This window comes from Pleurodeles waltl, chromosome 5 (genome assembly GCF_031143425.1).
Source record: "Pleurodeles waltl isolate 20211129_DDA chromosome 5, aPleWal1.hap1.20221129, whole genome shotgun sequence".
Classification (NCBI taxonomy): Eukaryota; Metazoa; Chordata; class Amphibia; order Caudata; family Salamandridae; genus Pleurodeles; species Pleurodeles waltl.
Genome location: NC_090444.1, coordinates 1242628095 through 1242654700, shown reverse-complemented (window position 1 = coordinate 1242654700; position 26606 = coordinate 1242628095).

Below are 26606 nucleotides of genomic sequence, written 5' to 3'. Positions count from 1 at the left end.
GGGCGTCTGCAATCAGCCCAGCTAAGCAAGAAAATGTAGTTAGTGAAACATGGCACTGTTGCAGATTGAAATAGTACAAACAAATGCAATAATAGGGCAGTTGGTTACTTATGTAATACATACCAATTTATTCAAACATTGTAAAATCAAACCACACTGCCACCTAGGGTAGTCAGAGAGTAGGTGCATGGGTAATGGAATACTCCTTAAAAAAGCTATGGCAGCAATGAGGTCCAGGAGAAATGGAATAATCATTAAAAAAAATGATTGATGCTGCTGATGTGTTTGCAATGCAGTGCTCTGCAGCCATGGTGGCTAGGAGGTTATGAAATCATACACCAAAATAAAATGAATGCTGTATCCTGGCTGTGTGCCTATGGTGTACTGATGGGTGGATGGCTGGATGGATGGATCAAACTAAAATGTAAAATTAAATATTTTGAAACAATAAAAAAGTTCAAACATTTTTTTTAAATTCTATAATAACAATAAATTAAAATACAAATTAAAAAATTAAAAGAAAAACAAGAAATTACTGTAAAAAATAAAAGAAAGAATTAAAATAAAAAAGTTAACATTAAAAATAGAAATAAAACATTAAAATAGAAACTTAAATTAAAAAAATTATGTTTGTATGGGAGAACAATAAGAAAGAAAACTATTGTGAGGAAAGGAGATGCCAAAGAAAAAATGCAAAAAAGGAAGCAATGTTCATCAGAATCATATTCTTTTTTACACATATACTACAATTATCCCCAAGCATATAAACATTAACCTGTTATGACAGCCATCCATGTAAACTTATCGCAAAGGCACACTGGCGGGATGCACAAAATGCCTGCCAGACACAACGTTAATCAAAGACAGCAGGCATGACTGCTGCCTCCTCTCCGCTGCTTTGGTGGTCAGAGTATTTCGACCACCGAGTCATATTGAGGCCCTTAAACTACACCAAATGGAGAACAAAGACAAATGGTTGACTATGACACACACACAGACACATGCACACTGGCCAGAAAAGGAAGGCATGGTCGTAACACTGAAGAAAACACTAACATTAATTCAGCAATACAAAACACGAAAGTTAACTGAGCTATACAAATTTTACAACACACCTCCTCCTATTCCATCAAATATTACCCCGCAACATATACATTTTTTGCAGAAAGAAATGAAATTGCAAGAGTAGCCAGCATTTTTAATCTAAGCTAATGCCATCCCTGCCATCAATGAAGTTTTAAAACCATGTACCACAGAAACATTTATTTCATGCATTAGTGACTACTATTACTGGGCCTACTGCCTAGATGGCCCGTGGGAATTTTAGGCCACATAATAAAATAAATGAATATTTCAAATGTAACAAACATGGAGAAAAGGTACGTAGCTGTGCAACAATTTTCCTTTACAAGTTATGAAAAATTAATGAAATGCAAAATAAATAATTAGACCCCTACTTACAGTCCAGGCCACCTAACACAATACGATTTAAAAATCAAATCAAAGTACGAAGAAATACCGGTGCATGCCCAAGCAAACAAACAACAGCCTTGTACCATAGTTTTTAACTTACTTGTGTGATATCACAAAAACAAAGTTCTTAAATCCACAAGTATGTATCCAGGAGACAAAGAGAGTGATCTTTCCACCTCAAAATCAAGTGAAAAGTGACTGGGAGATGGACAAAGCACTGGGAGGAGCCTGCTGGGCAGAAACAGGAAGTTGGAGTCCCTGGGGCACTTCCTTCTTATCGTCCAAAAACACCTCACACTAAAAAGCAAGTTGAAGGGTCCATTGGAGAAGAAACTCCCCTTAAAAACCTCTTTTTGACTAGATTTAGATGAATCTCGAGTAGAAAATCTAATCAATGTGCAGTCATGCTCACAAGCGGCACTGTTTTTACTGTCATAGCCGGAAGCTGCACAAGCAGATGCACAAACTCTCATACACTTGTAACCTGAGAGTACTGTGGCACTCCTGAGTAAGTGCCAATAACAAATCTCATGCATGCAAATGGAAACAAAAAACTCTGCTCCATTGTGGATAGTGGAATTCAGGAACATTGTGTTACTCTGTGTAGTGCCCGAATTCTGAAAACTCTTTCAGCGAAGTTGAGTTTTGCACCCACCCCTAATCAAAAGTCTGACTGATGGGCATCATAGACATTTGATGCCTTAAATAGCGTGCCAACTTCCTGATAACTTAAGAATCTTCTTGAGAGGTGGAAGGAAATAGAATTACATTTAATATAAGGCACATTAAGCCATTCTATGTCGATTACTTATGATGCAATCAAATCACCTACTAAGAATAGTGTTGCTTGGTCTGTTATGAAATGTTGTAGGTTTTCAATAGAAGTGGTTGTAGTTTTGTAGTGACAAATTATGAAAAGCCATATGTTCGTGGACATTTTTAGTTAATAAGGTTTAGATGATTTAGTAGAAAAACAATTTCATGAAAGTCCATTATTAAGAAACCATTTCTGTTTAATGGAAATCTGAAGAATGAATGTATTTTACTGTTACATAGAAAGCAATTTATAGAATGCCTGTGTTTTTCAAAATTGGCTTTTGCATGCTGTTTATAAGGTGTAAATACAATAGCTGCAGGTCTTACTTTTAGATGCATTTTTGTCAGATGTATTCATTTCAGTGCTTCAATTCAGGGGACTTCAACTCAGGTATGCAAATTTTACATTGCCCAACAATTACTTGTGATGCTTTTAATTCAGCATCCCTAAACACAAACTGTCCATGACCCCCTTATAATCCCTAAACATCATCCAACCCTGCCACCTAAAGTCCCCTCATCACACCTAATCTACTCACATCCCAGACACCTAAACTCTATCAAACCCTGAGCTCTAAAAACCCTTTCTGCCCCCAAACTCCACGCACCAGTGACCCCTAAAACCTGTCAACACCCCTGAATGCCACCTATTCCAGAACCATCAAAAAGCTAAACATGCTAGCCATCACTTAACCTTAAAAACCCTCCTAGGTTGTAAACTGCACCCATCTGTAAACTTCAAAAACCTTCAGCACTCTTGCACTCCGCCCATACCTGAATCCTAATATCCTATTTCCAACCCTATAACTCCACTCATTTGTGAACTTCCAAAACCCTTACCAATCTAAACTCCACCAATTCCTGACCCTTTAAAACTCTATCACTCCTAAACATCAACCTTCCCTAAACCCAATACCCCATACTTACCCTAAACTCCACCTATACTTAGTGTCATTTTCGATTTTTCCTTATAGTTGTCTTTTCTTTGAAATGTTTCATTAAAATGTTGCTTTATGTTTAACACCTTGAGCTTGCCTTTCCTTAAAATTGTTTTTCACAGACACCAAATATTTATACATTCATCCCCCCTTGTGGATGGACTGATTGGGTCTCTTCTGTGATGGTTCTTCATTCTCTGCAGATGACAGTCTTTTTGACTATCTCTTGGAGTCGACTCAAGATTTTCCTCAAAGGCAGATGTTAGTCTATCCAGATTTAGATCCTCAGAATTGGATGGAAGGTGCACTAAGGTTTGAAAAGGTGTGTTCACTAATAAAAGTTATGTTGAATAAGCCTCAGATCCTAAAATCCTGATACTAGTCATCTCTCTACTGTTGCTTGCAGCAGGGTAACTGCATGGGACAGTCAAGGCCAGTTCTTTTGTCACCTTCTCACTTACAATCTGCTAAGCTTAATTGGAAACTTGTATGTTCTAAAAAGGTCCCCAATTGCCAATTTCTTTGTGTCTGCATCACATGTTGCTCCTTCCTTTGCAAGACAGTTTGAACTTCACAATTTTTGATGTACTACCAGTTGTTCTCAGGGCTGTACTTCAGCCTTGCTGACTCCCTCTTTACCTTGATGTTCTGATTTGAATGTGCTCGATCTGTGTTGTCCAATGTCACAGAGCTTGTGCCTGTGTTTCTGTGGACTGACTTGTGTCTTTCCCATCTGTATTAAGTATGATGCTTTGTAGCTTTTGTGGCTGTGGGAACTGGAATGCTCCACAGACTGGGTCCACACAAGAGAGCATGTAGAATTCTTCTCCCACTTTGGGACTCGAGTGACCTGCTTCTTCCTTGTCCCCAGACTTTAGGGGATAGGTTGATTCATTCTCCTACCCCAACAGGGGTTTAATAGCGTGTAGATTCTATTCTCCAGGGGAATAGGAATTGATAGACAACCAGGGATAACCCTGCTGCACAGGAGGGATTTGGTGGTGAAGGGGTCTCTATGTTGTAGGTGTAGTGTGCCCTTTTTTGAACTCACCTGTTATGAACAATTGGCTGTGTCCCTCTGAGACATTTCCCTTTCCCCTCTAGGCCACTGCAGCTATGTGTGCTGTGCACAGTCTTTCCCCTTTTTCCCTGGGTATTTGGCCTTTAGCCTGGTACCAGTCAAGCTGTCCTTTCCTCCCAAGGTCCCAGGTTCGCCACCAGTGGCTCAGTTGTTTCCCCTCAGCTTGTCCTTCTCGGATTAGCACAGCCCTGCCATGGACAATACATGAGATGAAGGCTTCAGAGCAGCGTTCTCTTCACCTGACCTCCACCAAAAGCCATATAAAATAGCCCTAAATATTAAGTATTTGAATGCACTTGTATTTCCTAAGGCTCACTAGTGCCTCAATAAAAAATCACGACTCACTTTGATAAAAATCAAGAAATGTATTGAAATCTGAAATATTACCTCATTACCACTTTTGCACACAGTTTAATCTTATGGAAAAAAACTAAAATCATTAAAATAACAAACGTGCATATGCAAATGTATATGTTGAAGCCACACATTCTCAGCTTTATGATCGAACTTTGAAGTAGTTGCATCTGGTCTGAGAGGGACATCTAGTAATGTCGTGAGCCATTGCAGCTTTGTGAAGCTTTCAAGCTGTTGGATCTGACTCAAGAGGGATATCTAGTAAGCCTTAGAGAACTGCAGCCTTGCTAAAATCTTCAAGCAGCTGCTTCTGACCCAAGAGGAGCATCCGGAAATGATTTGAGGTACTGCAGCTGTACGAAAGGCCAGACCTATTAGCTTTACCAATGCTTGTTCTTTCATGTCTGCAGTTATTGATTGTGGATATTTTAAATCATCCATGTGAGTGTTCAAGTTAGTTAGGTCTGTGCGAGGCAATTGCATTTACAGATCTATGCTCCAATTGAAAATGTTCAGTGGAATTATAATAGTTGAGTGGTTTTTAATTTATAAAAAAACAAAAGTGGAGGTGCCCAAGGTTTACCTTCAGTGGTTGGCAGCCTTCACTGCAAAAGGCCGAGTTGCTGAATGTCAAGACTGGCTAGCCTTGATTCCACCTCATGTCTTTTTTTGCAACACCCTACATGCCTGTCCTTCATGTCTTTACTCTTCCATGTTCTTTTTCATCCATCTTCATTTCCTTTGTCACAATTGTCCTGTCTTTCTCTCCCTCCTTCATTCTCCTTTTTCTTCTCTTCCCTTTCTTGCTCTGGGTCTAATTTTGATAATGAAAAATTATAAATTTCACAATGATGTGCACAATCCACCTTAATCATGGATGATATAGTGCTGACTAATATTTTTTTTACAATATTTGTGTTTTTTAATTAGAGTGCCTTCTTTGACTACCTATTATTCTTTACCCTTGTTCTTCAGTGTGTGTCCCTTTTCCCCATTTCAATTTTTGGGATTACATTTCCATGCATAAATTGGCTATCTGTGCTATTGTTATTTTCTATGGTGATTTTATATCTCTTTTATGACAAAGGTAAGAAGTCTTTTCTTTAAAAATATGTAAATATGTTTGATCAGATAAATTAGAAAAGAAACAATTATGTATGTTATAATTTTTTAATATATATAAATACAAGTTTCATATTTGTAATCTATACATTGATGTTAATGACCTTTTAGAGGCCATTAACATTCCATTAAATCCTCCATTTATTGAGGATGACTAAATCCTTCCTTTGAACATGGTGATGGAGAATACTCTTGCGGATTAAAATTCACTGCAATATCAATATGGTGGAGGAAATGCCATGGGAGGATTCTTCACTGTCAGAGAATACTGAAAACAGAAGACTATCCACTTCACCCACTACAGTAGTTTTTGCTACCAACCAACTCCAATGTGCTCATTATAAATGGTGGTTTCGGACTAAGAGCAGTGATTGATTGATTATTGCCATTGCCATTACAGTAAAGTTATCAGGGTCTCTGGAATGACAATTATGGGTGAAGAGACCCCAGCCTGTTTCACTGGGACTAGATTCCACACCTGATGAAACTGCTACTGGAGCAGGGGCCAGGGGTGTGGAAGGAGCACAGCCCACTTTCCTTCCTGTGCCCCACCGTACAACATGGAAGCCAACAACATGCCTGCCTTTCTGATCCCAGACACCCACCCCATGAGTCCACTGGCCCTCACATTGAAATCTTACACTAGTTCTGAGCTGGTATGTCTGAGTCTGGTTAATTATTTCCCATGCTGGGTACATCAAACTTTCATGGTGACCAATGCTGCAAGACATCTTGCTGTGCTGAATGAAAAAAGGAGGGCAGGAATTTGCCTCATTCCTGCCCTCTGCCTGTGCTGAGGCACAAATATCAGCCTAGTGCCAAAGCAGGCACCAATGTGCCATAGAGCAGGGGGGCCTGTGTTGCATGCAGGATTTGTTTTGTGCAGAAAGGGACACCTTCCTGTACAAAAGCAATCCTGAAAGGCATTTTCCTCTGTCTATGTGTGCTGCAGAATGCAGAAGCATATAGAAAGAGAAAATATGAGGGGAAATAAATATATTTCTCATAAGTGTCCGGGGATGCACAGAATTTTGACCAAGCCCTCATATACCACCAGTGGTAAATCTGGGAATGTGCCAAAGTCCATCCATGTAGCGCCTCCTGGAGAGTAACGCAAGGGAGAGATTTGCTCTGCCTTGCTTTACTCCAGATTTCTCAAGCAATGCAGGCCATGTGAGATGGCTTTGCGTGGCTTGATAAATCTCGCTTAGATTTTGCATCATACTCGAGCCCCTTTGTGTAGTGCAAGGGCGACGCAAACCTTAATAAATCTACCCCAAAAGGCTGAATTTCCAGACTTTAGTGCAGAGATGTGTCTGGTACCACACAGCAAAATCTACCAAATACATATTAAGGGCCTGAACCTTGTCTTCACGACCTATTCTGTTGCATTAACACTGTTCAGAAAGATGATGACTCACATACCTCTTTACATGGAGGAAATCATATAGAATTATCATAAACTGTGTGCCACAGATTCAAACACTAGTCTATATTTACAGTCATCTTCGATGTTGTTTATAGTTATTCAATATGTCAGTCAAATAAATTACCACACATTTACACAGAAAGCTACAACCCACATAATTCCATTGGAATGCGAGGATACAACTTAAAGAACAAAGGCAGGCTTCCTGATTCACAAAGCTATTTGTGAATATAAATATAGCTTTTGCATGCAAACAGTCTCTTTTCTGTGAGTAAAACCACGTTTGGAAATTGCAAAGCTTGATTTTACACTCATAAATGGACTTATGTGTGCAAAGATATCGGGAGACAAAAATACCTGAAATTAAATATTGTGGCACACAAATATTGTGATGCACCAATATCATTGACAAGACAATTTTTTTGAGGTATCTAATATCATTTTAAACAATACCGATTTATTTAGTATCGTTTTGAGTAATATAGTGGTTCAAAGAGCACTTATAGCTATTTTAATGTGTTTTAGTTGATGTAATCATTTTATGTGATACTATTGTTTATATAAATGTTATCAATTCTTGTTAAAATATAACTTCTAATTTAAAGTGATTTTAATTTTTATATGTCATTTTCAGTACTAATTTATAGTGTTGCAGTGAGTTGTTGGGTTTGTAGGGGGATAGGGGGGAAGTTAATTAGGTAATTATTAATTAAGAATTATTTAATACATGTTATTTAGTTATAAGTGATATTTGTTATGTAAGTTATGTAATACTGATTTATTCCCGTTGTGTATTATCTGTGGCTGTTAGGTTTGTAAAGGTATATGGTGGCAAGATAAATAATAATTAACAATTAAATATCAATTGTTAGAATTTTATTCAATTGATTTTTAATTACGTAATTTATAGAATACTTCTCTATTTTGCTTATATTTTAGGTGAAAGCTGATAGGTTTGTAGAGGTGTAGGGTGGGTGGAAGTTAATTAAGTCATTTTTAAGTAGTAATTCATTATTAATTGCTAATTATTTTTGTATTTGATTTTTAAGTACGTAAAATGTGGAATACTGATTTATTTTACATATATTTTAGTTGTGAGATGTTTGCTTTTTAGGGATATAATGTGGGAACTTAAGTTATAATTAATTAAGTATGAAATATTGTTTGTAAATGAGTTATTCAATTAAATTTGAATTTTGTAAGTTGAGCAATCCTTATTTATTTTTGTTTTATTTTAGTTGCGGGATGCTAGGGTGAGAAGTTAATTATGTACTGATTAATTAACAATTCATTATTCATTGTTAATTAAAAATGTAATTTATTTTAAATAAATATGTAAGCTATGCAATTGTTTTTTTTAGTTATATTTTTGGTGCGAGCTGCTACGTTTGTAGGGGCATATGGTGAGAAGTTAATTAACTAATAACTGAATAACAATTATTTATTAATTGATAATTAAAAAAATATATATGTAAAGTAATTAATTGTTTTAGTTTTTTATTTATTTATGTGTGTTAATTAATATATTTTATATTAAGAGAGTATTACTTTTTCTACATTGATGGGGTTGCTCAAATAGGTAATGTGTCTGAAATGAAGTACTTTCCATACTACCAACTTTTACCCCTCCAAAGACCAGCACTTTCCCTACTGCTGCACTGTTTGGAGTGGAAATATACATTTGAATCCTCTGAAATCCAAAGCTTTCACTACTGTTGCCCTGTTTGTGAGGACTCTTTTAGGACCGGGTTGGACCCCTCTCTTTTAGCTTAGTTTTACAGCTTAGGTATTTATTCACATTACCTTCACAGTTTGTTCCTGTTAATGAGACTCCTTTTAGGAAAGGCTTTTTCGCATTTATATCAGTTTGCTTTTATTGTAGGAAAGCAAGGAACATGCAGCTCATATGGCTTAGCCTTTGTATAACATATGTAATCAGTACTTTCCATGCAAGGCTATGGAATGCAGTACACAATTTGCAAGCTTGTGCTGCACATTCAGAAGATAGCTTTTATGAACCAGACACAGAGTTACATCAGAACTGTATTTGCAAGGTAGTATGGTTTATTATATATAAACTGTACAAAGACCCAAGGAAGGGGGAGGGCATTCTTGCCACAACAATCTTGGGACACATGCTGTGTGACATGCGCTGAATTTTCAGCTTCCCAAGAGGATTGCCATCCACATCACAGGCGGATCCCTGATACTCTATCCAGGTATGGGGGTTGGCTTATCCCTTAATTCAGGCCAGGCAGAGGTTTACATCCACTATCCTCTCAGATACAGACATAGGGCTAGGTAGGAATCTCTAGAACCATTAGACCATCTAGAACCACATACATCATGGTTGGATTGTTTATCCTGTGTATCCGCTTTACAATTATCGCAATGTTGATTAACTTGTTTTGTTTCATCTGCCTAAATATTGCAGCTCACTCTTTATATGTTAGATTGCAATTGTTTCAATTAATATATTGAAAACATATCTTGGACCTTTTTGTCTTGCCTTGGCATGCATGAGTGACTGAGCGAAGGTGGTGTGATCTGTTTTTATGGCTTCTCTAGGGAGTTGGAGTGTCATGTTCAGGTTGCCATAATCAGCTTTTACCCCAGTGGGATTGGAGGTTGGGTGAGGCACTGTGAGCTAACCAGAAGATAAGCTGACAGTTACCTAAGGTGTGGGTTGCACTCAGTCTCCCACACTCTGCAGTTCTGCCATCCTAAACATGTAGTCCTATTACCAAAGTAGCAACCACATAACAGGAGTGAGAACAGTGCACCCCTCTAAATTCCATCATTTACATACTATTGCACTGACTGAAGTGAGTTTAGTAAACTTAATCCCACTGAAGTTTAACACTTTCCCTACTGTTTTATATATATATATATATATATATATATATATATAGAGAGAGAGAGTGCCTTCGCCATGCACAGCTAATTAATTCACATATGTTATTGATGAGATCTTGTATGGCATCTTTGATATCACTGCAACGTTTGCAGTAAAATTATTAATAAGAAACCTGTGCATGACAAGGGCGCAAGAAAACAGGGCTGATTGCAGAGGCCCCCTAACTTTTTGCACCTATTTTTAGCTTTTTGCTGGTGTTTTACTGACTATGATGGTCCCCTGGTTACTGCTTACCACTCCCAGGGCCCGTGCTCTGTGTAAAGTCGATATGCAAATTAATTATAATTGGCAGTATCAACCTACCTATAAGTCCCTCATATATGGTATGGCATGTAGGTTTAGGGACCCCAACATAGAAGGCGCACCCATAGGTGCACAGCTGAGGTGCCCAGGGTCATTTTAAAGGAAGGCCTGCCTCACTGGCGGCTTTTAAACTAAAGTTGAATGCAAAATTGACTTTGAATTCAAAGTACCTCCAAAATCTTAAACTACCTTATTTGTACATATAAGTCACCCTTAAGGTGTGCCCTAAGTGCCCCTAGGGTTGGGTGCCATGTACCTGTAAGCAGTGACCTTATAAACATTTTTGTAAGCCCTGGTGAGGTAAAATAGCCAAATGTGTTTTTCCCTCACTGTAGTGAATGGCCTCCATAGTCTAAAATGGGGAGACTTTATTATAATGAATAAAGTCCCCATAAGAGACAGATACCTTGAGTTTGGTATCAAATTAATTGTTATAATAAATCCCACGACTTGTCATTGTTGGATTTAATAGAACTAGTTCATGTAAAGAGTTTTAAAACTCTACCTGAAAGTTGCCAGCTTCAGCTCTGTAGTGCCCTACTGTGGCAAGGCTGCCTTGATCAGGTCTGAAGAGGCCTGGGCTGAACACAAAGGAAGTGTCTGGGAGAGGAGATCTGCCTCAGCAAATGGTGAAACAGGATGGGGGAGAGCAGAGAAACTGGTCTTCAAAGGCAGGGAGGGACATTTGGTGCAGCTCAGGACCTCCCACATTTTCTGCAACCCCAGACAATTAGGTGCCATCTTGATTAGATTAGGAGAGGCTAGGAGAGGGGTGTGTTACCGATTTCTAGCCACACCAGTGGGTGGGCACAGCCAGGTCAAATCTCCCAAAATCAGCCTAGCCATGTTGGATTTTTGAAGAACGTTGCTCACTGGGAATGATTTTTGCCACACTTCCCAGGAAGTGTTCATTAAAGGGGGATGGAGGCCCCCTGCTTTCCACCCCAGGAGCAAGGATAAATATGGCAGAGCTGTACCCACACCTCAGATCCCTACAAGGAACAAGAAAAAGAAGAAGAAGGACTGCCCTGATGGACCTCTGACCTGTACCTGGACACTGCACTCTGAAGGACTGCACCAGCTGCACACACAGGCTTCAACACTAAAATAACTTTGCCTATCTTCTACTGCTTCAAGAAAGGATTCCCTGTTTGCTACAGGTACAAAGGAGCTGCCCAGAGTCCCCTCCATCAAGTCCTGTAAGCAGAGCCCAGCAGACCAGCGACCACTGGCCATTTGAAGATTCTGATCAGGGGCATTCTGGGAATCATATTCCCAACTCCCCAGGAGCAACTCAGAGCTTCTGGAACCTTGGATCAAGTTGAGGACACTTCAAGGACCCAAGCAAAGGACATCTGGAAGAATCTGTATAAGTTAAAGAGGTGCATTGTGGGTGTTGTCGCCCCAGACCCCAAGAGGCAAACTAGAACCTCTGAACCCTTGGTCAGTGCTGTGGACCATTTTCCTGAAACAAGAAACACTTCTGAAAGTAAGTGTAATAGTGTTACCGCATGGGTGGCCTGAACTCTGGACTTTGTAACTGTCTAATGTGACCTTTTTTAACCCTTTGAGCTCTAGTTGCTTCTATGCGCTAGAAAAAATGTATTCTTTAAAAATTCATATCTCCGGTTCCCCTTATTCGATTTTAATCATTTTTGTGTCATTGTAAAGATACAAATATAATCTATTTTTATGAATCACTGCTGGATTTTTATTTTGTTTTGTGTTTTACTTATTTACTGTTTTGCGATTTTTAACCCCTTCCCCGCCGTCGTCTTAATGGTGATGTCCGTGACTGCGGCGCTGAGGCGCTACAGATGTAACCATTACGTCCAGGTACCAGCCCTCAGGGGAAGTGCTAGTGCTCCCCCTGAGGGGCACCACCCCACCCCCCCAGGGTAGGGCTGGAAGGGGAATCACTTCCCCTCCCACCCCCGAACCCCCAGTGACGTCTGATGACATTAGCACACGATCAGCATCTCATCAGAGGTCATCTCTCATTGCGCTGAAAGCATGCTTCCAGCGCAATGCGGAAGAGAAATTCTTAGCATTTCTCTTCTGCTCGGGAGGAGAGGGCCGGCAGAGGCATGAAAGGAAAGGAAAGGCCTTTCCTTTCCTTTCATGTCTCTGCAAGTATTTCTGCTGCCCGATCCAATCGGGCAGCACAAATGCCCACTAGACATCAGGGATTTTTTTGGGATGATACTGACACATAAGGGGAGGGCCACTCCCCAGGGGGGCACAATTATTTTTAGGCCTCTTCTGCCCCCACTGGGAGCAGATCAACCTAATATAATTAGGTCAATCTGCCCCCCCAAATCCCTAGACACCAGGGATATTTTTTCATTTTGTTTCTTCTTTTTTTACATGTGGGCAGTGACCCCTTAGGCAAGGGTCGCTCCCCGGGGGGCAAATTATTTTAAGGCCATTTCTGCACCCCCTGAGGGCAGATCGGCCTAATATAATTAGCCTGATCTGCTCCCAAGGAGGGGTAGAAACCACTAGACACCATGGATTTTTTTTTCATACTTACGCATAAGGGAGCGGCCCCTTAGGCAAGGGTCACTCCTTGGGGGACCAAATTATTTTTAGGAAATTTCTGCCCCCCTCAGGGGCAGATCAGCCTAATATAAGTCCAGGAAAACCCGTAGACACCAGCGATACATTTTGTTTTTGTTTATTTTTTATTTTTATATGTGGAGAATGACCTCTTAGGCAAGGGTTGCTCCCCGGGGGACCAATTAATTTTAAGCCATTTCTGCTTTCCTGGGGCCAAGAAACCCCTAGACACCAGGGATAATTTTGTTTTTAATTTCTTTTTTTTTATATGTGGGGAGCGAGCCCTTAGGCAAGGGTGGCTGAATTATTTGTAGGCCATTTCTGCCCACTGGAGGGGTCAGAAATCACTAGACACCAGGGATTTCTTTTTTTTTATACTTACACATAAGGGAAACGGCCCCTTGGGCAAAATATTTATTTCTGTCCCCCGGGGGGCATATCGGCCTATTATAATTAGGCCAATCTGTCCCTGGGGTGGCAGAAACCTCTAGACACCTGGGGTATATATTTATTTTATTTTATTTATGCTTTTATGTATGGGGAGCAACCCCTTAGGCAGGCAAGGGTCGCTCCCCTGGAGGGCAAATTGTATTTAGGGCATTTCGGCCTATTTTTGTCCCAAGGGAGGCAGAAACCACTAGACACCAGGGATTTTTATATTTTTCTGTCAATTTCAAGCAAGGGGAGTGACACCTGGGGGTAGATCGGCCTATTTGTATTAAGCTGATCTGCTACCAAGATGGACAGAAACCATTAGGTACCGGGGATTTTTTGGGGGGCAATTTCACACAAGGGGGAGCGATCCCTTAGGCAAGGCTTGCTCATGGGGGGTGTAGTTTATTTTAGGCCATTTCTGCTCCCCTTGGGTCAGATCACCCTATTTCTATTAGGCCGATCTGCTCCCTGGGGGGGTGCAGAAACCATTCAGGCACCAGGGATTGGTGTGTGTGTATGTGTGTGTTTTGTTTGAGGGGAGAGCCCCTTGGGCAAGGGTCAATCCCCATGGGGGCATATTACTGTTGGCCATATCTGCCCTCCTTGGAGGCAGATCGGTCTATTTTCAGAAGGCCCATCTGCCCCAAAGGGTAGCAGAAAGCCCACCAGAGATCAGGGAAGATTTATTTTTCAAAATAAGAGGGTGTGGGTATGGCCATACCCCCACCCCAAATAAATGGGCTAGAGTTGTTCTGCCAACCAGTGGGCTGATAGGGCAATCACCACCGATCCACACCCCGAGGGGGCAGAAAGTCTACTAGATGGCTTGGTTATGCCCTCACCCCAACTGAAGGGGGTAACAGTCTTTCAGCTCTCCCCTGCACACCAAAACATCTTACCCCACGGCAAGAAAGAGGGCATTTGATTATTTGGTAACTCTCAAAATCATCCCACTTGGAATGGTGAGGGCTGCACTTTTTTTTACTTTGGGACGCTGCCATGTAGAAAAATCCACAAGACCTAGACACTTCTGAATACTAAACATCTGGTTGTTTTCTTACACATAATGCCCTGCAAACCTCCAACTTTGCTGGAAATCATACATTTTTCTCAGATTTTTCTGACTGAACCTTCCCGAATTTACAGGAATCCACAAAATTCCTACGTCCCAGCATTGTCTCATCTATACCGATAAAAATTCTGCCCCACTTATCAGCCTAAATACGTTTTTTTTCAAACTGCCCTTTTGGACCTGCGTTGGTTCACCCTCATGTTTTTGTCTCTTCCCTGTCATAGGCACTTGGCCCACCTACAAAAGTGAAGTATCATTTTTACCGGGAGACTGAGGGGAACGTTGGGTGGTAGAAAATGTGTCCCGGTGCGGTGATCCCACACAGAAATGTGGGGGAAATTTTATTTTTTAGCAAAATTTGAGGTTTGCTGAGGATTCTGGGTAAGAAAACATTGGGGATCCACACAAGTCACTCCTCCCTGGACTCCCTTAGGTGTCTAGTTTCCAGAACTGTCTGGGTTTGGTAGGTTTACCTAGATGGCTGATGAGCCCAGGACCAAAAATGCAGGTGCCCCCCGCAAAAACAGGTTGTTTAGCATTTGTTAATTTTGATGTGTCCAGATAGTGTTTTGGGGACTTTCCTTTTGCTGGCACTAGGCCTACCCACACAAGTGAGGTACCATTTTTATCAGGAGACTTTGGGGAATGCTGGGTGGAAAGAAATTTGTGGCTCCTTTCAGATTCCAAAACTTTCTGTCACCGAAATGAGAGGAAAAAGTGTTTTTTGGCCGCATTTTAAGGTTTGCAAAGGATTCTGGGTAACAGAGCCTGGTGAGAACCCCACAAGTCACCCCATCTTGGATTCCCCTAGATGTTTAGTTTTAAAAAATGCACAGGTTTGGTAGGTTTCCCTAGGTGCCGGCTGAGCTAGAGGCCAAAATCCACAGCTAGGTACTTTGCAAAAAACAGTTCTGTTTTCTTTGTGAAAATGTGATGTGTCCAAGTTGTGTTTTGGGGCATTTCCTGTCATGGGCGCTAGGCCTACCCACACAAGTGAGGTACCATTTTTATCGGGAGTCTTGGGGGAACGCTGGGTTGAAGGAAATTTTTGGCTCCGCTCTGATTCCAGAACTTTCTGTCACGGAAATGTGATGAAAAAGTGTTTTTTTGGCCACATTTTGAGGTTTGCAAAGGAATCCGGGTAACAGAACCTGGTGAGAGCCCCACAAGACACCATCTTGGATTCCCCTAGGTGTTTAGTTTTAAAAAATGCACAGATTTTTTAGGTTTCCCTAGGTGCCGGCTGAGCTAAAGGCCAAAATCCACAGCTAGGTACTTTGCAAAAAACAGCTCTGTTTTCTTTGTGAAAATGTGAAGTGTCCACATTGTGTTTTGGGGCATTTCCTGTCACGGGCGCCAGGCCTACCCACACAAGTGAGGTACCATTTTTATCAGGAGACTTGGGGAAACCCTGGGTGGAAGGAAGTTTGTGGCTCCTCCCAGATTCCAGAACTTTCTGGCCCCAAAATGTGAGGAAAAAGTGTTTTGTTTGGCCAAATTTTGAGGTTTGCAAAGGATTCTGGGTAACAGAACCTGGTGAAAGCCCACAAGTCACCCCATCTTAGATTCCCCTGTGTGTTTTGTTTTAAAAAATGCACAGGTTTGGTAGGTATCCCTAGCTGCCGGCTGAGCTAGAGGCCAAAATGTACAGCTAGGCACTTTTGCACGCTGACGTCATCAGATGCCACTTGGGGAGTGTAGGGGGTGTGGGGGGTGAAAGGAGAAGCGATTCCCCTTCCATCCCCGACTGGGGGCTGTGGGCCGAGTGCGAGATGAGCTGGTCTCATCCCAGGCACACAGCAACTGTGTGCCTGGACAAGACCAGCTCGCCCTGGGCATCCTATAGGGTAAGGGAAACCATGGAGCTTGATCTGTCTAGCCTACCCACACTCACTGCAGCTGAGCTTAAGTGTTGTGCATAAAGAGGGGATCAACTACTGCTTACAACCATAGGAAGGCTGTGATGGTCAAGTCCCTTGAAGCCTAGGTAGGGCATATGGAGGCAGAGAAATCTTCAGAGGTTGGAAGTGAGAGGGAAGATGTCCCCTTCAACCTCCCGGAGAAGGAGGATCATTGCCAAACTGTGATCTCGGCAACTAGGGCCCCATCAAGAGCTAGTGGGAGGGGAGGGTCTGTGGCATCAGACAAAGAAGAAGCAGACCTGGACCTCAGGCAAAGGGCAAAGGGCCTATGTTGAGGGGGATGACATTGACAAGTGGTTGGAGGTCTTTGAGAGGACTCTCCAAATGAGAAGGTTTAAGCCCCAGTACTGGGGTTCACTCCTATGGGAGTTGGTCCCTATATCTGGGAGGGATAGGCTCCTGACCCTGGGGGTGGGGTGGGGAGGGGGGACAGGCAGATTCATATCCCAGTATGAAAAAATGCTTAACCCAGAAGTTTGGTCTTAAGCCAGAGCAGTACAGAATGAAGTTCAGGGGCACCAAAAGGTCAATACTCAGTCTTTGGTTGACTTTTTAGACACCTCACTAATGGCAATAGAGGGCTGGGTACATAGTAACAAAGTGAATACTTATGAGGGGTTATGCAATGTGATCATGAGGGAGCAGATCTTGACCAATTGTATCCAAGAGAGATTATGCCAGCATCTAGAGGACTCTTAGCTGACCAACCCCAAAGAGCAGGGAGGCAGATGATGAGTTGGTGAGAACCAGGGTGGTTTTCAAGTTCTGGCAGGGAGACTCCCCCAAAGGGGGGGCAGGTCCCCAAAAACCTAAAGAGGGAGGTGGTAAGCCCACCACAGAGATTCTCTCTGTAACCCAGAACCCTCAGAAGGAGGGGAGTAAATCCCACTCCCACTCCGACAAGCAGATGCAGGAAGACCCAGGGTTAAAGAAGCTCTTGGACAATAAGACCTGATTTGACTGTAAGCAGACAGGTCACTTCAGAGATGTAGCCTGTCCCAAGAGGGTGGTTATCATTAGGCTCTCCAGTGTAGTCATAGATGAGGACTCCTCAGATGATGAGGTCCTCATAGCATTGGGCTGAGAGACAGGACCAGATGGTAAGCTGGTGATCCCGGAGGGTGGGGGTAGGCACTTTCACCCCTTTCAGGTGAACAGGATCCCTACCACTGGCCTGAGAGACACCTGTGCCAGTCACACCATAGTGAGTGACTGATTAGTAACCCCAGACATGTATGTCCCAGGGAAGACCAGGAAAGTCAGGATAGCCACAGGTGAGATGACCTCAAAATCTGTAGCCATAGTGCCTCTAGAGATGGAGGGTATCCTTGACTGATTTAGGCTGGTGGTGAGTGTTGACCTCCCCCTACATTGTATCCTGGGCAATGGCCTCCCAGAGTTGACACTGGTCCCAGATGAGGCTATCACCTAGGGTGGCCCCACAACCCAATGTCTGGGGAGCCAGTCCCTACAGTTAGGAGACAGGGGTCCCCAAGAAAAGAGAAGAAAAAAAGGGTAGACCACTCTTAAAGAGAGTTCCAGGGAGCCAAAGGCCTTCTGCCCCAGTAGGGGGGAGCCCAGAGTTGGCACTGGTGAGGTCTAACCTGACCCCAAGGAAGCCCTGAGTAGCCAGGCAGCTGTTCATCGTGTAAGGCCTGAACTCTGGACTTTGGCCTCGTCCAGTCTGACCTTTTTTAACCCTTTGAGCCATAGTTGTTTCTATGCGCTAGAAAACATAAATTCTTTAAAATTCATAATTGCGGTTCATCTTATCCAATGTTAATTATTTTGGTGTCATTTTAAAGATAAAAATATAGGCTCTCATTACAACCCTGGTGAATGGTGATAAAGTGGCGGAAATACAGCCAACAGGCTGGCAGTAAATACTGCTAAATTATGACCATGGCGGAAACAGCTGAGACAGACAGCCACTTTAACACACTGACCGCCAGGGCGTAATCAACAGGCACCACGGCAGTAGCAGCCTACAGCCAGGCGGAAGCCAATGTTCCACCCACTGTATTAAGACACAGGAAACCGCCACCTTTTCCGGGGCGGTACCAATGTCATCAAAAGCTTGTCGGAAACAGATCTCAGAAATCAGAGGACTCACCTGTGGAGACTCGGGGAAGAACCAGGACACCATGGAGCCCGAGCTGCTAATTTTTCGAATGTTGATTTACGTCCTGCTCCACTACGAACACCAACGACGGTGAAGACAACCACGGTGAGTACAGCCGCCTAGCACACACGGGAAGGGGGGAGGAAAAAGAGAGTGACACACACACACACACGCAACAAGCAACACCCCCACCCTCAACACCATGCACACAAGCATATGCAATACCATAACATATACACCCCGTACCTCTCAGGAATAATGCAAGGACAACTCCAATAGTTAAAAGTGAGTGTAATAAGATAAAATAGTAGCAATACGTCCATCCAAATGAAAAAGTATATACATATTTACAAATGTTCGTGGGCCACAGGGCCACATTACAAAGGCCCCACTTCACTCCTGCAATACCACGGAGAGAACACTGCAGGGGCATCAGGTCAAAAATAAGGAGGCACCTCAGGGGGACAGGGAACCGGGGGGCACCTCAGCCAGCATATGGTACAACGCCATTGGTCCTGGAGGGGGTAACATGCCCTGTGCATTGTCCTGGGGAGTACAAGACCACAGTCTTTCAAGTGGGTGACTTGCCCACTGGCTCTGGAGGGGGAAACATGCCCTGTGCTTTGTCCTGGGGAGTGCAAGGTCACAGTCTCTCAAGTGGGTGACTTGCCCACCGGCTCTGGAGGGGGCAACATCCCCTGTGCTTTGTCCTGGGGAGTGCAAGGCCACAGTCTCTCAAGTGGGTGACTTGCCCACTGGTCCTGGAGGGGACAACATGCCCTGTGCTTTGTCCTGGGGAAATATGCCCTGTGCTTTGTCCTGGGGAGTGCCAGGCCAAAGTCTCTCAAGTGGGTGACTTGGCCACTGGTCCTGGAGGGGGCAACATGCCCTGTGTTTTGTCCTGGGGAGTGCAAGGCCACAGTCTCTCAGGTGGATGTCTTCTCCACTGGTTCTGGAGGGGGCACTGTGCCCAATGAGCTTCATCCTGGGGAAGATGGGGTGAGTGGATGGCATCTCCACTGGTTCTGGAGGGGGCTCCTGCCCTGTGATGCAGATCTTGAGGAGTGCAAGGTCACAGTCTCTCAGCTGGGTGTCACACCCACAGGATTTGCAAGGGGCAGGCTGCTCAACAGCCGATGGACGCAGGTTTACAGAATGTCCGCGGCGGGGAGGGCTGTTCAGTGGTGGCAGTGGTGCTGCTGCTGCTGGTAGTGGTGGTGGGATGCACCAGCCCACCCCCTGCATCCTCGAATGGCTACTTGCTGGTGGTGCTGCTGCTGTTGCTAGTTGTGGGGGGAGGCTCCAGCCCATCCCCTGCAGCCTCAGTGGCTGCTCACTGGTGCTGCTGCTGGTGGTGGTAGTGGTGGGGAGAGGCTCCAGCCAATCCCCTGCAGCCTCGGACGGCTGCCCACTGGTGCTGCTGCTGCTGGTGGTGGTGTTGGTGGTGGTGCTGCTGGCGGAGCTGGTGGTGGTGGGGGGAGGCTCCAGCCCATCCCCTGCAGCCTCGGATGGCTGCACCAGCATGGTTGGTGGTGTGGGCTGTGACAGAGCCCCAGCACCAGGCCCCATGTCCACACGGCCTGCTGGTGCAGGCCCCTTGTCCTTCCTGCTAGCAGCAAGGGATGGATCCTTGCTCCTTTTGGCAGCAGCTGGGGGTGGCTCCTTGCCCTTCCTTGCTACAGCTGGGGGTGGCTCCTTGCCCTTCCTTCCTGCAGCTGGAGCTTGCTCCTTGCCCTTCCTTCCTGCAGCTGGAGCTGGCTCCTTGCCCTTCCTTCCTGCAGCAGGGGCTGGCTCCTTGCCCTTCCTTTAAGCACTTAGGGAAGGCACCCTTTCCGTCTGGCTGGCTGGTGGCCAGGATCCTTTCCCACCTGGACTTGCTGGGGACACTACTGTGCCCACGGACTGGGTGGCTGAGGTGCTTGCCTGGTTTTGACCACCATGGCCTGACATGAAGGACGGGGTGAGGGAGAGGGAAGAGGTTAAAGGTGGGAGGAAAAGCTTTTTAGGGACATTGGGGCGGGAAGAGGGAGAAGGTCTGGGAGTGGAGGAAGAGGGAGTGGTTGTAGGAGGAGTCAGTCTGCTGTGTTTGGGTGCAGGTGCATGGGCTGGATGCTGTTGTGCGGTGGATGGCTGTTGGGTGCCTGAGTGCTTGCGTTTGTGTACTTTGGCAGGAGGGGCCACAGACACAATGGGAGAGGACACAGAGGACATGTGCATGGATGCTGGGTTGGTGACTGCCAATGAGGTGTGTGTTCTGATAGGTGTGCTGGTGATGTGGTGGTGGATGAGGATGTAGTGCATGCAGATGTGAGTGGAGACACAACAGTGAAGGAGGTGGAGAACGAGGAGTAGGGGGACACAGTGGAGGCAGTGGATGTTGGTATGTCTGCATCTGGATGGTGTTTGTTTGAGTGCCTGTGGGTTGAAGTGTTGTGCTTGTGTTTGCCATGTCCAATCTTGTGTGTTGTCCTGTGTGCATGCTCGTCTGCCTGTGTGCTTGTGATAGGTTGGGGTTCAGGGGAATGGGACTGGGAAGAGGAAGTTGGAGGGGGGAGGGTGGAAACAGGGACAATGGCTGCCATCAGAGAGGAGGCCAGAGCCTGGATTGATCTATGTTGGGCCGCCAAGCTGGTGTGAATGCTCCCCAGAAATGCATTGTACTGTTGCATTTGGGCTGCCAGCCCCTGGATGGTATTCATGATGGTTGACTGCCCAACAGAGATCGCTCTCAGGAGGTCAATAGCCTCCTCACTCAGGGCAGTAGGGATAGCTGGGGCAGGGCCTGAGGTGCCTGGGGCGAAGGAGATGCCTACCTTCCTGGGTGAGCGGGCACAGGCAACTAGCTGAGGGGCTGCTGGGAGGGCGGTGCTGGTACGGGGGTGGCAGCTGTACCTGTAGCTGTGGTGGGCACAGAGGTGTCCGCCACCACCAGCAAGCTTTCCTCGGAGGCGGTATCCGTATACAAATTGTCCCCTCTAGTCTCCGCTGTGGTGCTCCCCTCGCCCTCCATTCCACTGGTGCCCTCATTGTCGGTGGACTCTGCCTCCTGGGTCCTGTGGGATGCAGCTCCCTCCATCGCTGGTGCCTCTGCTCCTCAGCCAGATTATGCTAATGCACATAAGAACAGGATGACAAAACAAAATGGGGGGGAGACAAAGGATACACTTGGTCCATGGCGGCACTAAAACCACCGTTGACGAACACAACACACTCACACACAGGAAACAGCCCTACGCACTATGCAATGCACTACCAGTTACAACGTTAGTCACCAGGCCATGAGTAGGGACAGATACCGCCAACTACAGCATACCTGGGACCCACACACCCCTGCCCAGTAGTGGATGCCTACCAGCTAGGTTGGAGGAATTTCACATCAGACCCCTGCCCAACATTGGACCTACACTGCAATGTCAGGCCTGGCCTTGGAGCACCCACAGGCCCACATCCCCCACCCAGGTACCACCCCTTCAGATGTAAGTAGTAATGAAGGGAACTGTACTCACCCCTTGTTGATGCAGTGATGCCCCGAAGCACCCATCCAGCCAATATGTGGGCCATCCGGGGGGTCAGGGTTCGACGGGCACCCCTTCCTCGTTGGGAGGCCATCCCCAAATGGGAATCCACCATCTTCCATGCCCAGCATCTCAGGTCCTCCCACAGTTGTGAAATTGAGTGCTCCGCCTGTCGTAGACCCCCCGGGTCCGCACGTCCTTGGCAATGGCACACATATACCCTTCTTTTGATGGGCGCTGACCTGCAGAGGAAAAAGACACAAGGAAAGCTATTAGGTAGGTCATCCTGCCTGTTACACTCATGGCCCACCATACCCCTTACCCTCTCCATTAGCACAGACATGCCCCAGCATACATGCTGCATGCTGCCCAGGGCCCATCCACCAACCCCCCCTACACAGGCCTTCAAACACAGCACTTCATGCATTCATGCCCCAAGCATTGCACTCACAGTGTACTCACCTGAGGCCCATACAGAAGTCGTTACTAGGGTAGGACCCCATCCACCAGTCTCTCCAACTCCACTGAGGTGAAGGCAGGGGCCCTTTCCCCAGTCACATGAGCCATGGTAAGATCCAGTGACAGGTCACAGCAGCACATGCAGTGTAGGTCTTCTCCTGTTGAAGGTCAGGTAGCAAGTGAGTGAACAGATACAAAATGGATCCTTACATCCGCGGCAGTGCATACCGTCACCGCCGGCGTCTGTCACCTTTGGCCACGGTACCCTATAGGGCCCAATGATAACCAATGAGGAGTTGCACGGCGGTTCATGGCGCCTTCCGCAACGGCGCACAATGTCAGTGGAATTACCTCATTTCCACTTGTCCCTCCATACAGGACAGGCAGACGCCTTTTCATGGGGGGCAGGCCATGGATCCTAACTGCGTCACAGTTCACAATTTCACATTCTGGACATATGCCAAAATATTGTAACAATCACAATATGCATTGTACTCTAGTGGTTGCAATGTACAGATAATGACCAGCTGCTCACTCTTTTGCCCCATAGATTGCAACCACTTCGGATGAATAGGAAATGGAGACATCCCCGTGTACAGAACCCTTGTGGACTTGGCAACAATGGAGGACAGGCACATTATCCTCACCTACAGACTTGACAGGGCCACAATCGGAGAGTTGTGTGCCAATTGGAGCCTGACCTGATATCTGCTATCCTTCACCCCACTGGGATCCCCCGTCTTGTGCAAGTGCTATCAGTGCTAAATTTTTTGGCAAAAGGTTCTTTCCAAGTGACAGTGGGCTTGGCAGCAGGAACGTCACAGCCAATGTTCTTAATAGTGCTGGCCAGAGTGTTGTCTGCCCTGATTAAACACATGTGCAACTACATCGTTTTCCCCCAGGTGGAGGATTTGGCCACAGTGAAAGCTGACTTCTATGCAATGGGACACATCCCCAACATCATTGTGCGATTGATGGGACACTTATTGCATTTGTCCCTCCTGGCGAAAGGAACAGTTCTTCAGAAATCAAAAAAATTAGCACTCGATGAATGTGCAGATGGTGTGTTTGGCGGACCAGTACATCTCCCATGTCAATGCTAAGTATCCTGGGTCAGTGCATAATGCTTTTATCCTGAGGATTGGCAGCATCCCAAATGTGATGGCCCAACTCCAGAGGCACAGGGTGTGGCTAATAGGTGAGCCCTGGTTCCCACCTAGTGGATGTTGGTGTATGTGCATGGTGTGGGCCATAATGGTTAGTGTGTGGCTAACAGTTGTCCCTCGATTTTTGCAGGTGACTCAGGTTACCCAAACCTATCATGGCTACTGACCCCTGTGAGGAATCCCGGGACAAGGGCTGAGGAACGTTACAATGTGGCACATGGGCGAACAAGAAGGATCATTGAACATACCTTCAGCTTCCTAAAAGCCAGGTTTTGGTGCCTCTATCTAACATGTGCTACTCGCCCAAGAAGGTCTGCCAGATAATCATAGCATGCTGCGTGTTGTGCAACCTTACCTTAAGATGCCATGTACCTTTTCTACAGGAGGAGGAGGCTGGAGATGGCTGTGTGGCAGCAGTGGACCCTGTGGACAGTGAAGATGAGGAGGCAGAGGATGAGGACAACAGAAGTGCAGTCATTCGTCACTTCTTCCGATGACACACAGGTAAGACAGTGTTATCTTACATATCATTGACAGTTTGATGTGTGACATTGTCACTGGCAGGCTGTGAATTCCAAATTCTATGCCCACTCACTGTACCCATTAGCATCTCTTTTTGCAGATGTTGGTGCCCCACTATTGCTCCTGGTGTGTTCACTGCAGCCAACTACAGGTCTTTCATATGTTAACATTACTGTACAGTTGAATTGCAATGTTTAAACCTTTTTAAACGTATACACACTTAAATCATTTGACATACCCCTTTTTTCAAAGTGTGTTTATTACACTGCTCTGATGAAAAGGGGGAAGTGCTATGGGCTGTTGTGATGATGGAGGAAAGTCCAGGTTAGAGTCCAATCAATTTGTAACACAGGTGCATTGTCCAAGGGGGCATAGGAAGGGGATCAATGGAAGTTCAAGGTGGACAGGGTGACAGAGTGGGACATAACGGTGACAATCAGGAGAGTCTTATTTCTTGGTGGGGTCCTGGCAATAGTCTCTGACGTCTGGCTGGATTATAGGGAATGTTTGTGGAGTGGTTCTCCTTCTGCAGGGGGGAGGGGTGCTGGTGGCCTGTTGGTTCTGTGGCGGGGCCTTCTGTCCACTAGCGGCAGCGGAGGTGGAGGGCTGTTCTGTAGTCTGGCTAGTGTCAGGGGCCCGTTGGTGTGCCACTGCCTCCCTCATACTGTTGGCCATGTCTGCCAGCACCCCTGCAATGGAGTCCGGGGTGGTTTTAATGGACTTCAAGTCCTCCCTGATCCCCAGGTACTGTCCCTTCTGCAGCCACATGTTCTCCAGCATCTTGTCCAGGATCTCGCCCAGCATTTCCTGGGAATGTTCGTATGCTCCCAGGATCGTTGTGAGTGCCTCGTGGAGAGTCGGTTACCTGGGCCTGCCCTCCCACTGGTGCACAGCTGTCCTCCCAGCTTCCCTGTTGTCCTGTGCCTCTGTCCCCTGAACCATGTGCCCACTGCTACTGACCCCAGGTCCCTGATTGTCCTGGGTTTGTGAGGTGTCTTGGGGTCCTTGTAGTGGTGGACACACTGATGATTGACGTGTCCTGTGGACAGAGGTATGGGCCCGATGGGTGGGTGCTGGGGTGGTGTTTGCTAAGGGGGGAGGCTCTGTGGTGGTGTGAGACTGTGCCTGGGTAACCGACTGTCCAGAGGTCACTGATGGGCCACATTGGTCATCTAGATCCAGGCAAGCAGAGCTGCTGTTATCACTGTGGGCCTCTTCTGTGGGGGGACTGGATGTTGCTGGCAACTCTTCTCCGGTGAAATTGTCTGGCATACCTGTGGGTTTGTAAATGCTGTTATTGTTTCTGTGTGTGACATATTGTGCATGGGTGAGTTGCCCTCTATGGTTGTTATTGTCCTGGCAGCTTTGCCTTGTGTGAGTTATTATTTGATGGGCTAGCGTATTATCTCTAGTGTGCATGCTGTAGTGATAGGTGTCCATGCAGGGCTGTGAGTGGTGTCCATGCATTGGTATGGCATGCAGAGCTTGGCATTGGGATAAGTGGGTTGTGATGGTGGGGTATGTGGGAAGTGGTGGAGTGATGGGAGTGAGGGTAATGGCGGGGGTATGTGTTGGCATGCAGGTGGGGGTGTGATAGTAATAGCGAGTTGACTTACCAGAGTCCGGTCCTCCTCCTATTCCTGCCACGCCCTCAGGATGCAGTATTGCTAAGATGTGCTCCTCCCATGTTGTTAGTTGTGGGGGAGGAGGTGGGGGTCCACTGCCAGTCCTCTGTACTGCGAGCTGGTGTCTTGCTGCAATGTAACACACCTAGGTCGTTCCACCTCTTTCTGATGTCATCCCTTGTTCTGGGATGCTGTCCCATGGCGTTGACCCTGTCCACGATTCTCTGCCATAGCTCCATCTTCCTAGCAATGGATATCTGCTGCACCTGTGATCCGAATAGCTGTGGCTCTACCCGGATGATTTCCTCCACCATGACCCTTAGCTCCTCCACAGAGAATCTGGGATGTTGTTGTGGTGCCATGGGTGTAGTGTGAGTGGTGTGGGTGAGGATGTATAGGGTGATGTGTTGGAGTGTGTGATGTGAGGTGTGTGGGTGGTGTATAAGTGATGGTGGTATGCTGTCTCTCTCTCTGCTGGCAATTATTGGTATTCATAAAGGGTTGTGGGTAATGTGGGTGTGTGTTTTATAGTGGTGTGAGTGGGTGTGTGTGGTGTGTGTATGGGTGTTAAGTGTGTGTAGTTTGAATTGTCCAATGTGGTGCTGCTTTGATAGTGTGTGTGTATTTTTAGCACAGCTGTGTGTACCGTGAATGGTTTACTGCTATTGAATGTCCACCGTGGTGATTTGTGGGTCATAATGTTGTGGGCGTTGTTCTGTTGGCATAATGGTGTGGGTTTTGATACCGCCAGTTTATCACTAACCTTTGGGCTGGTG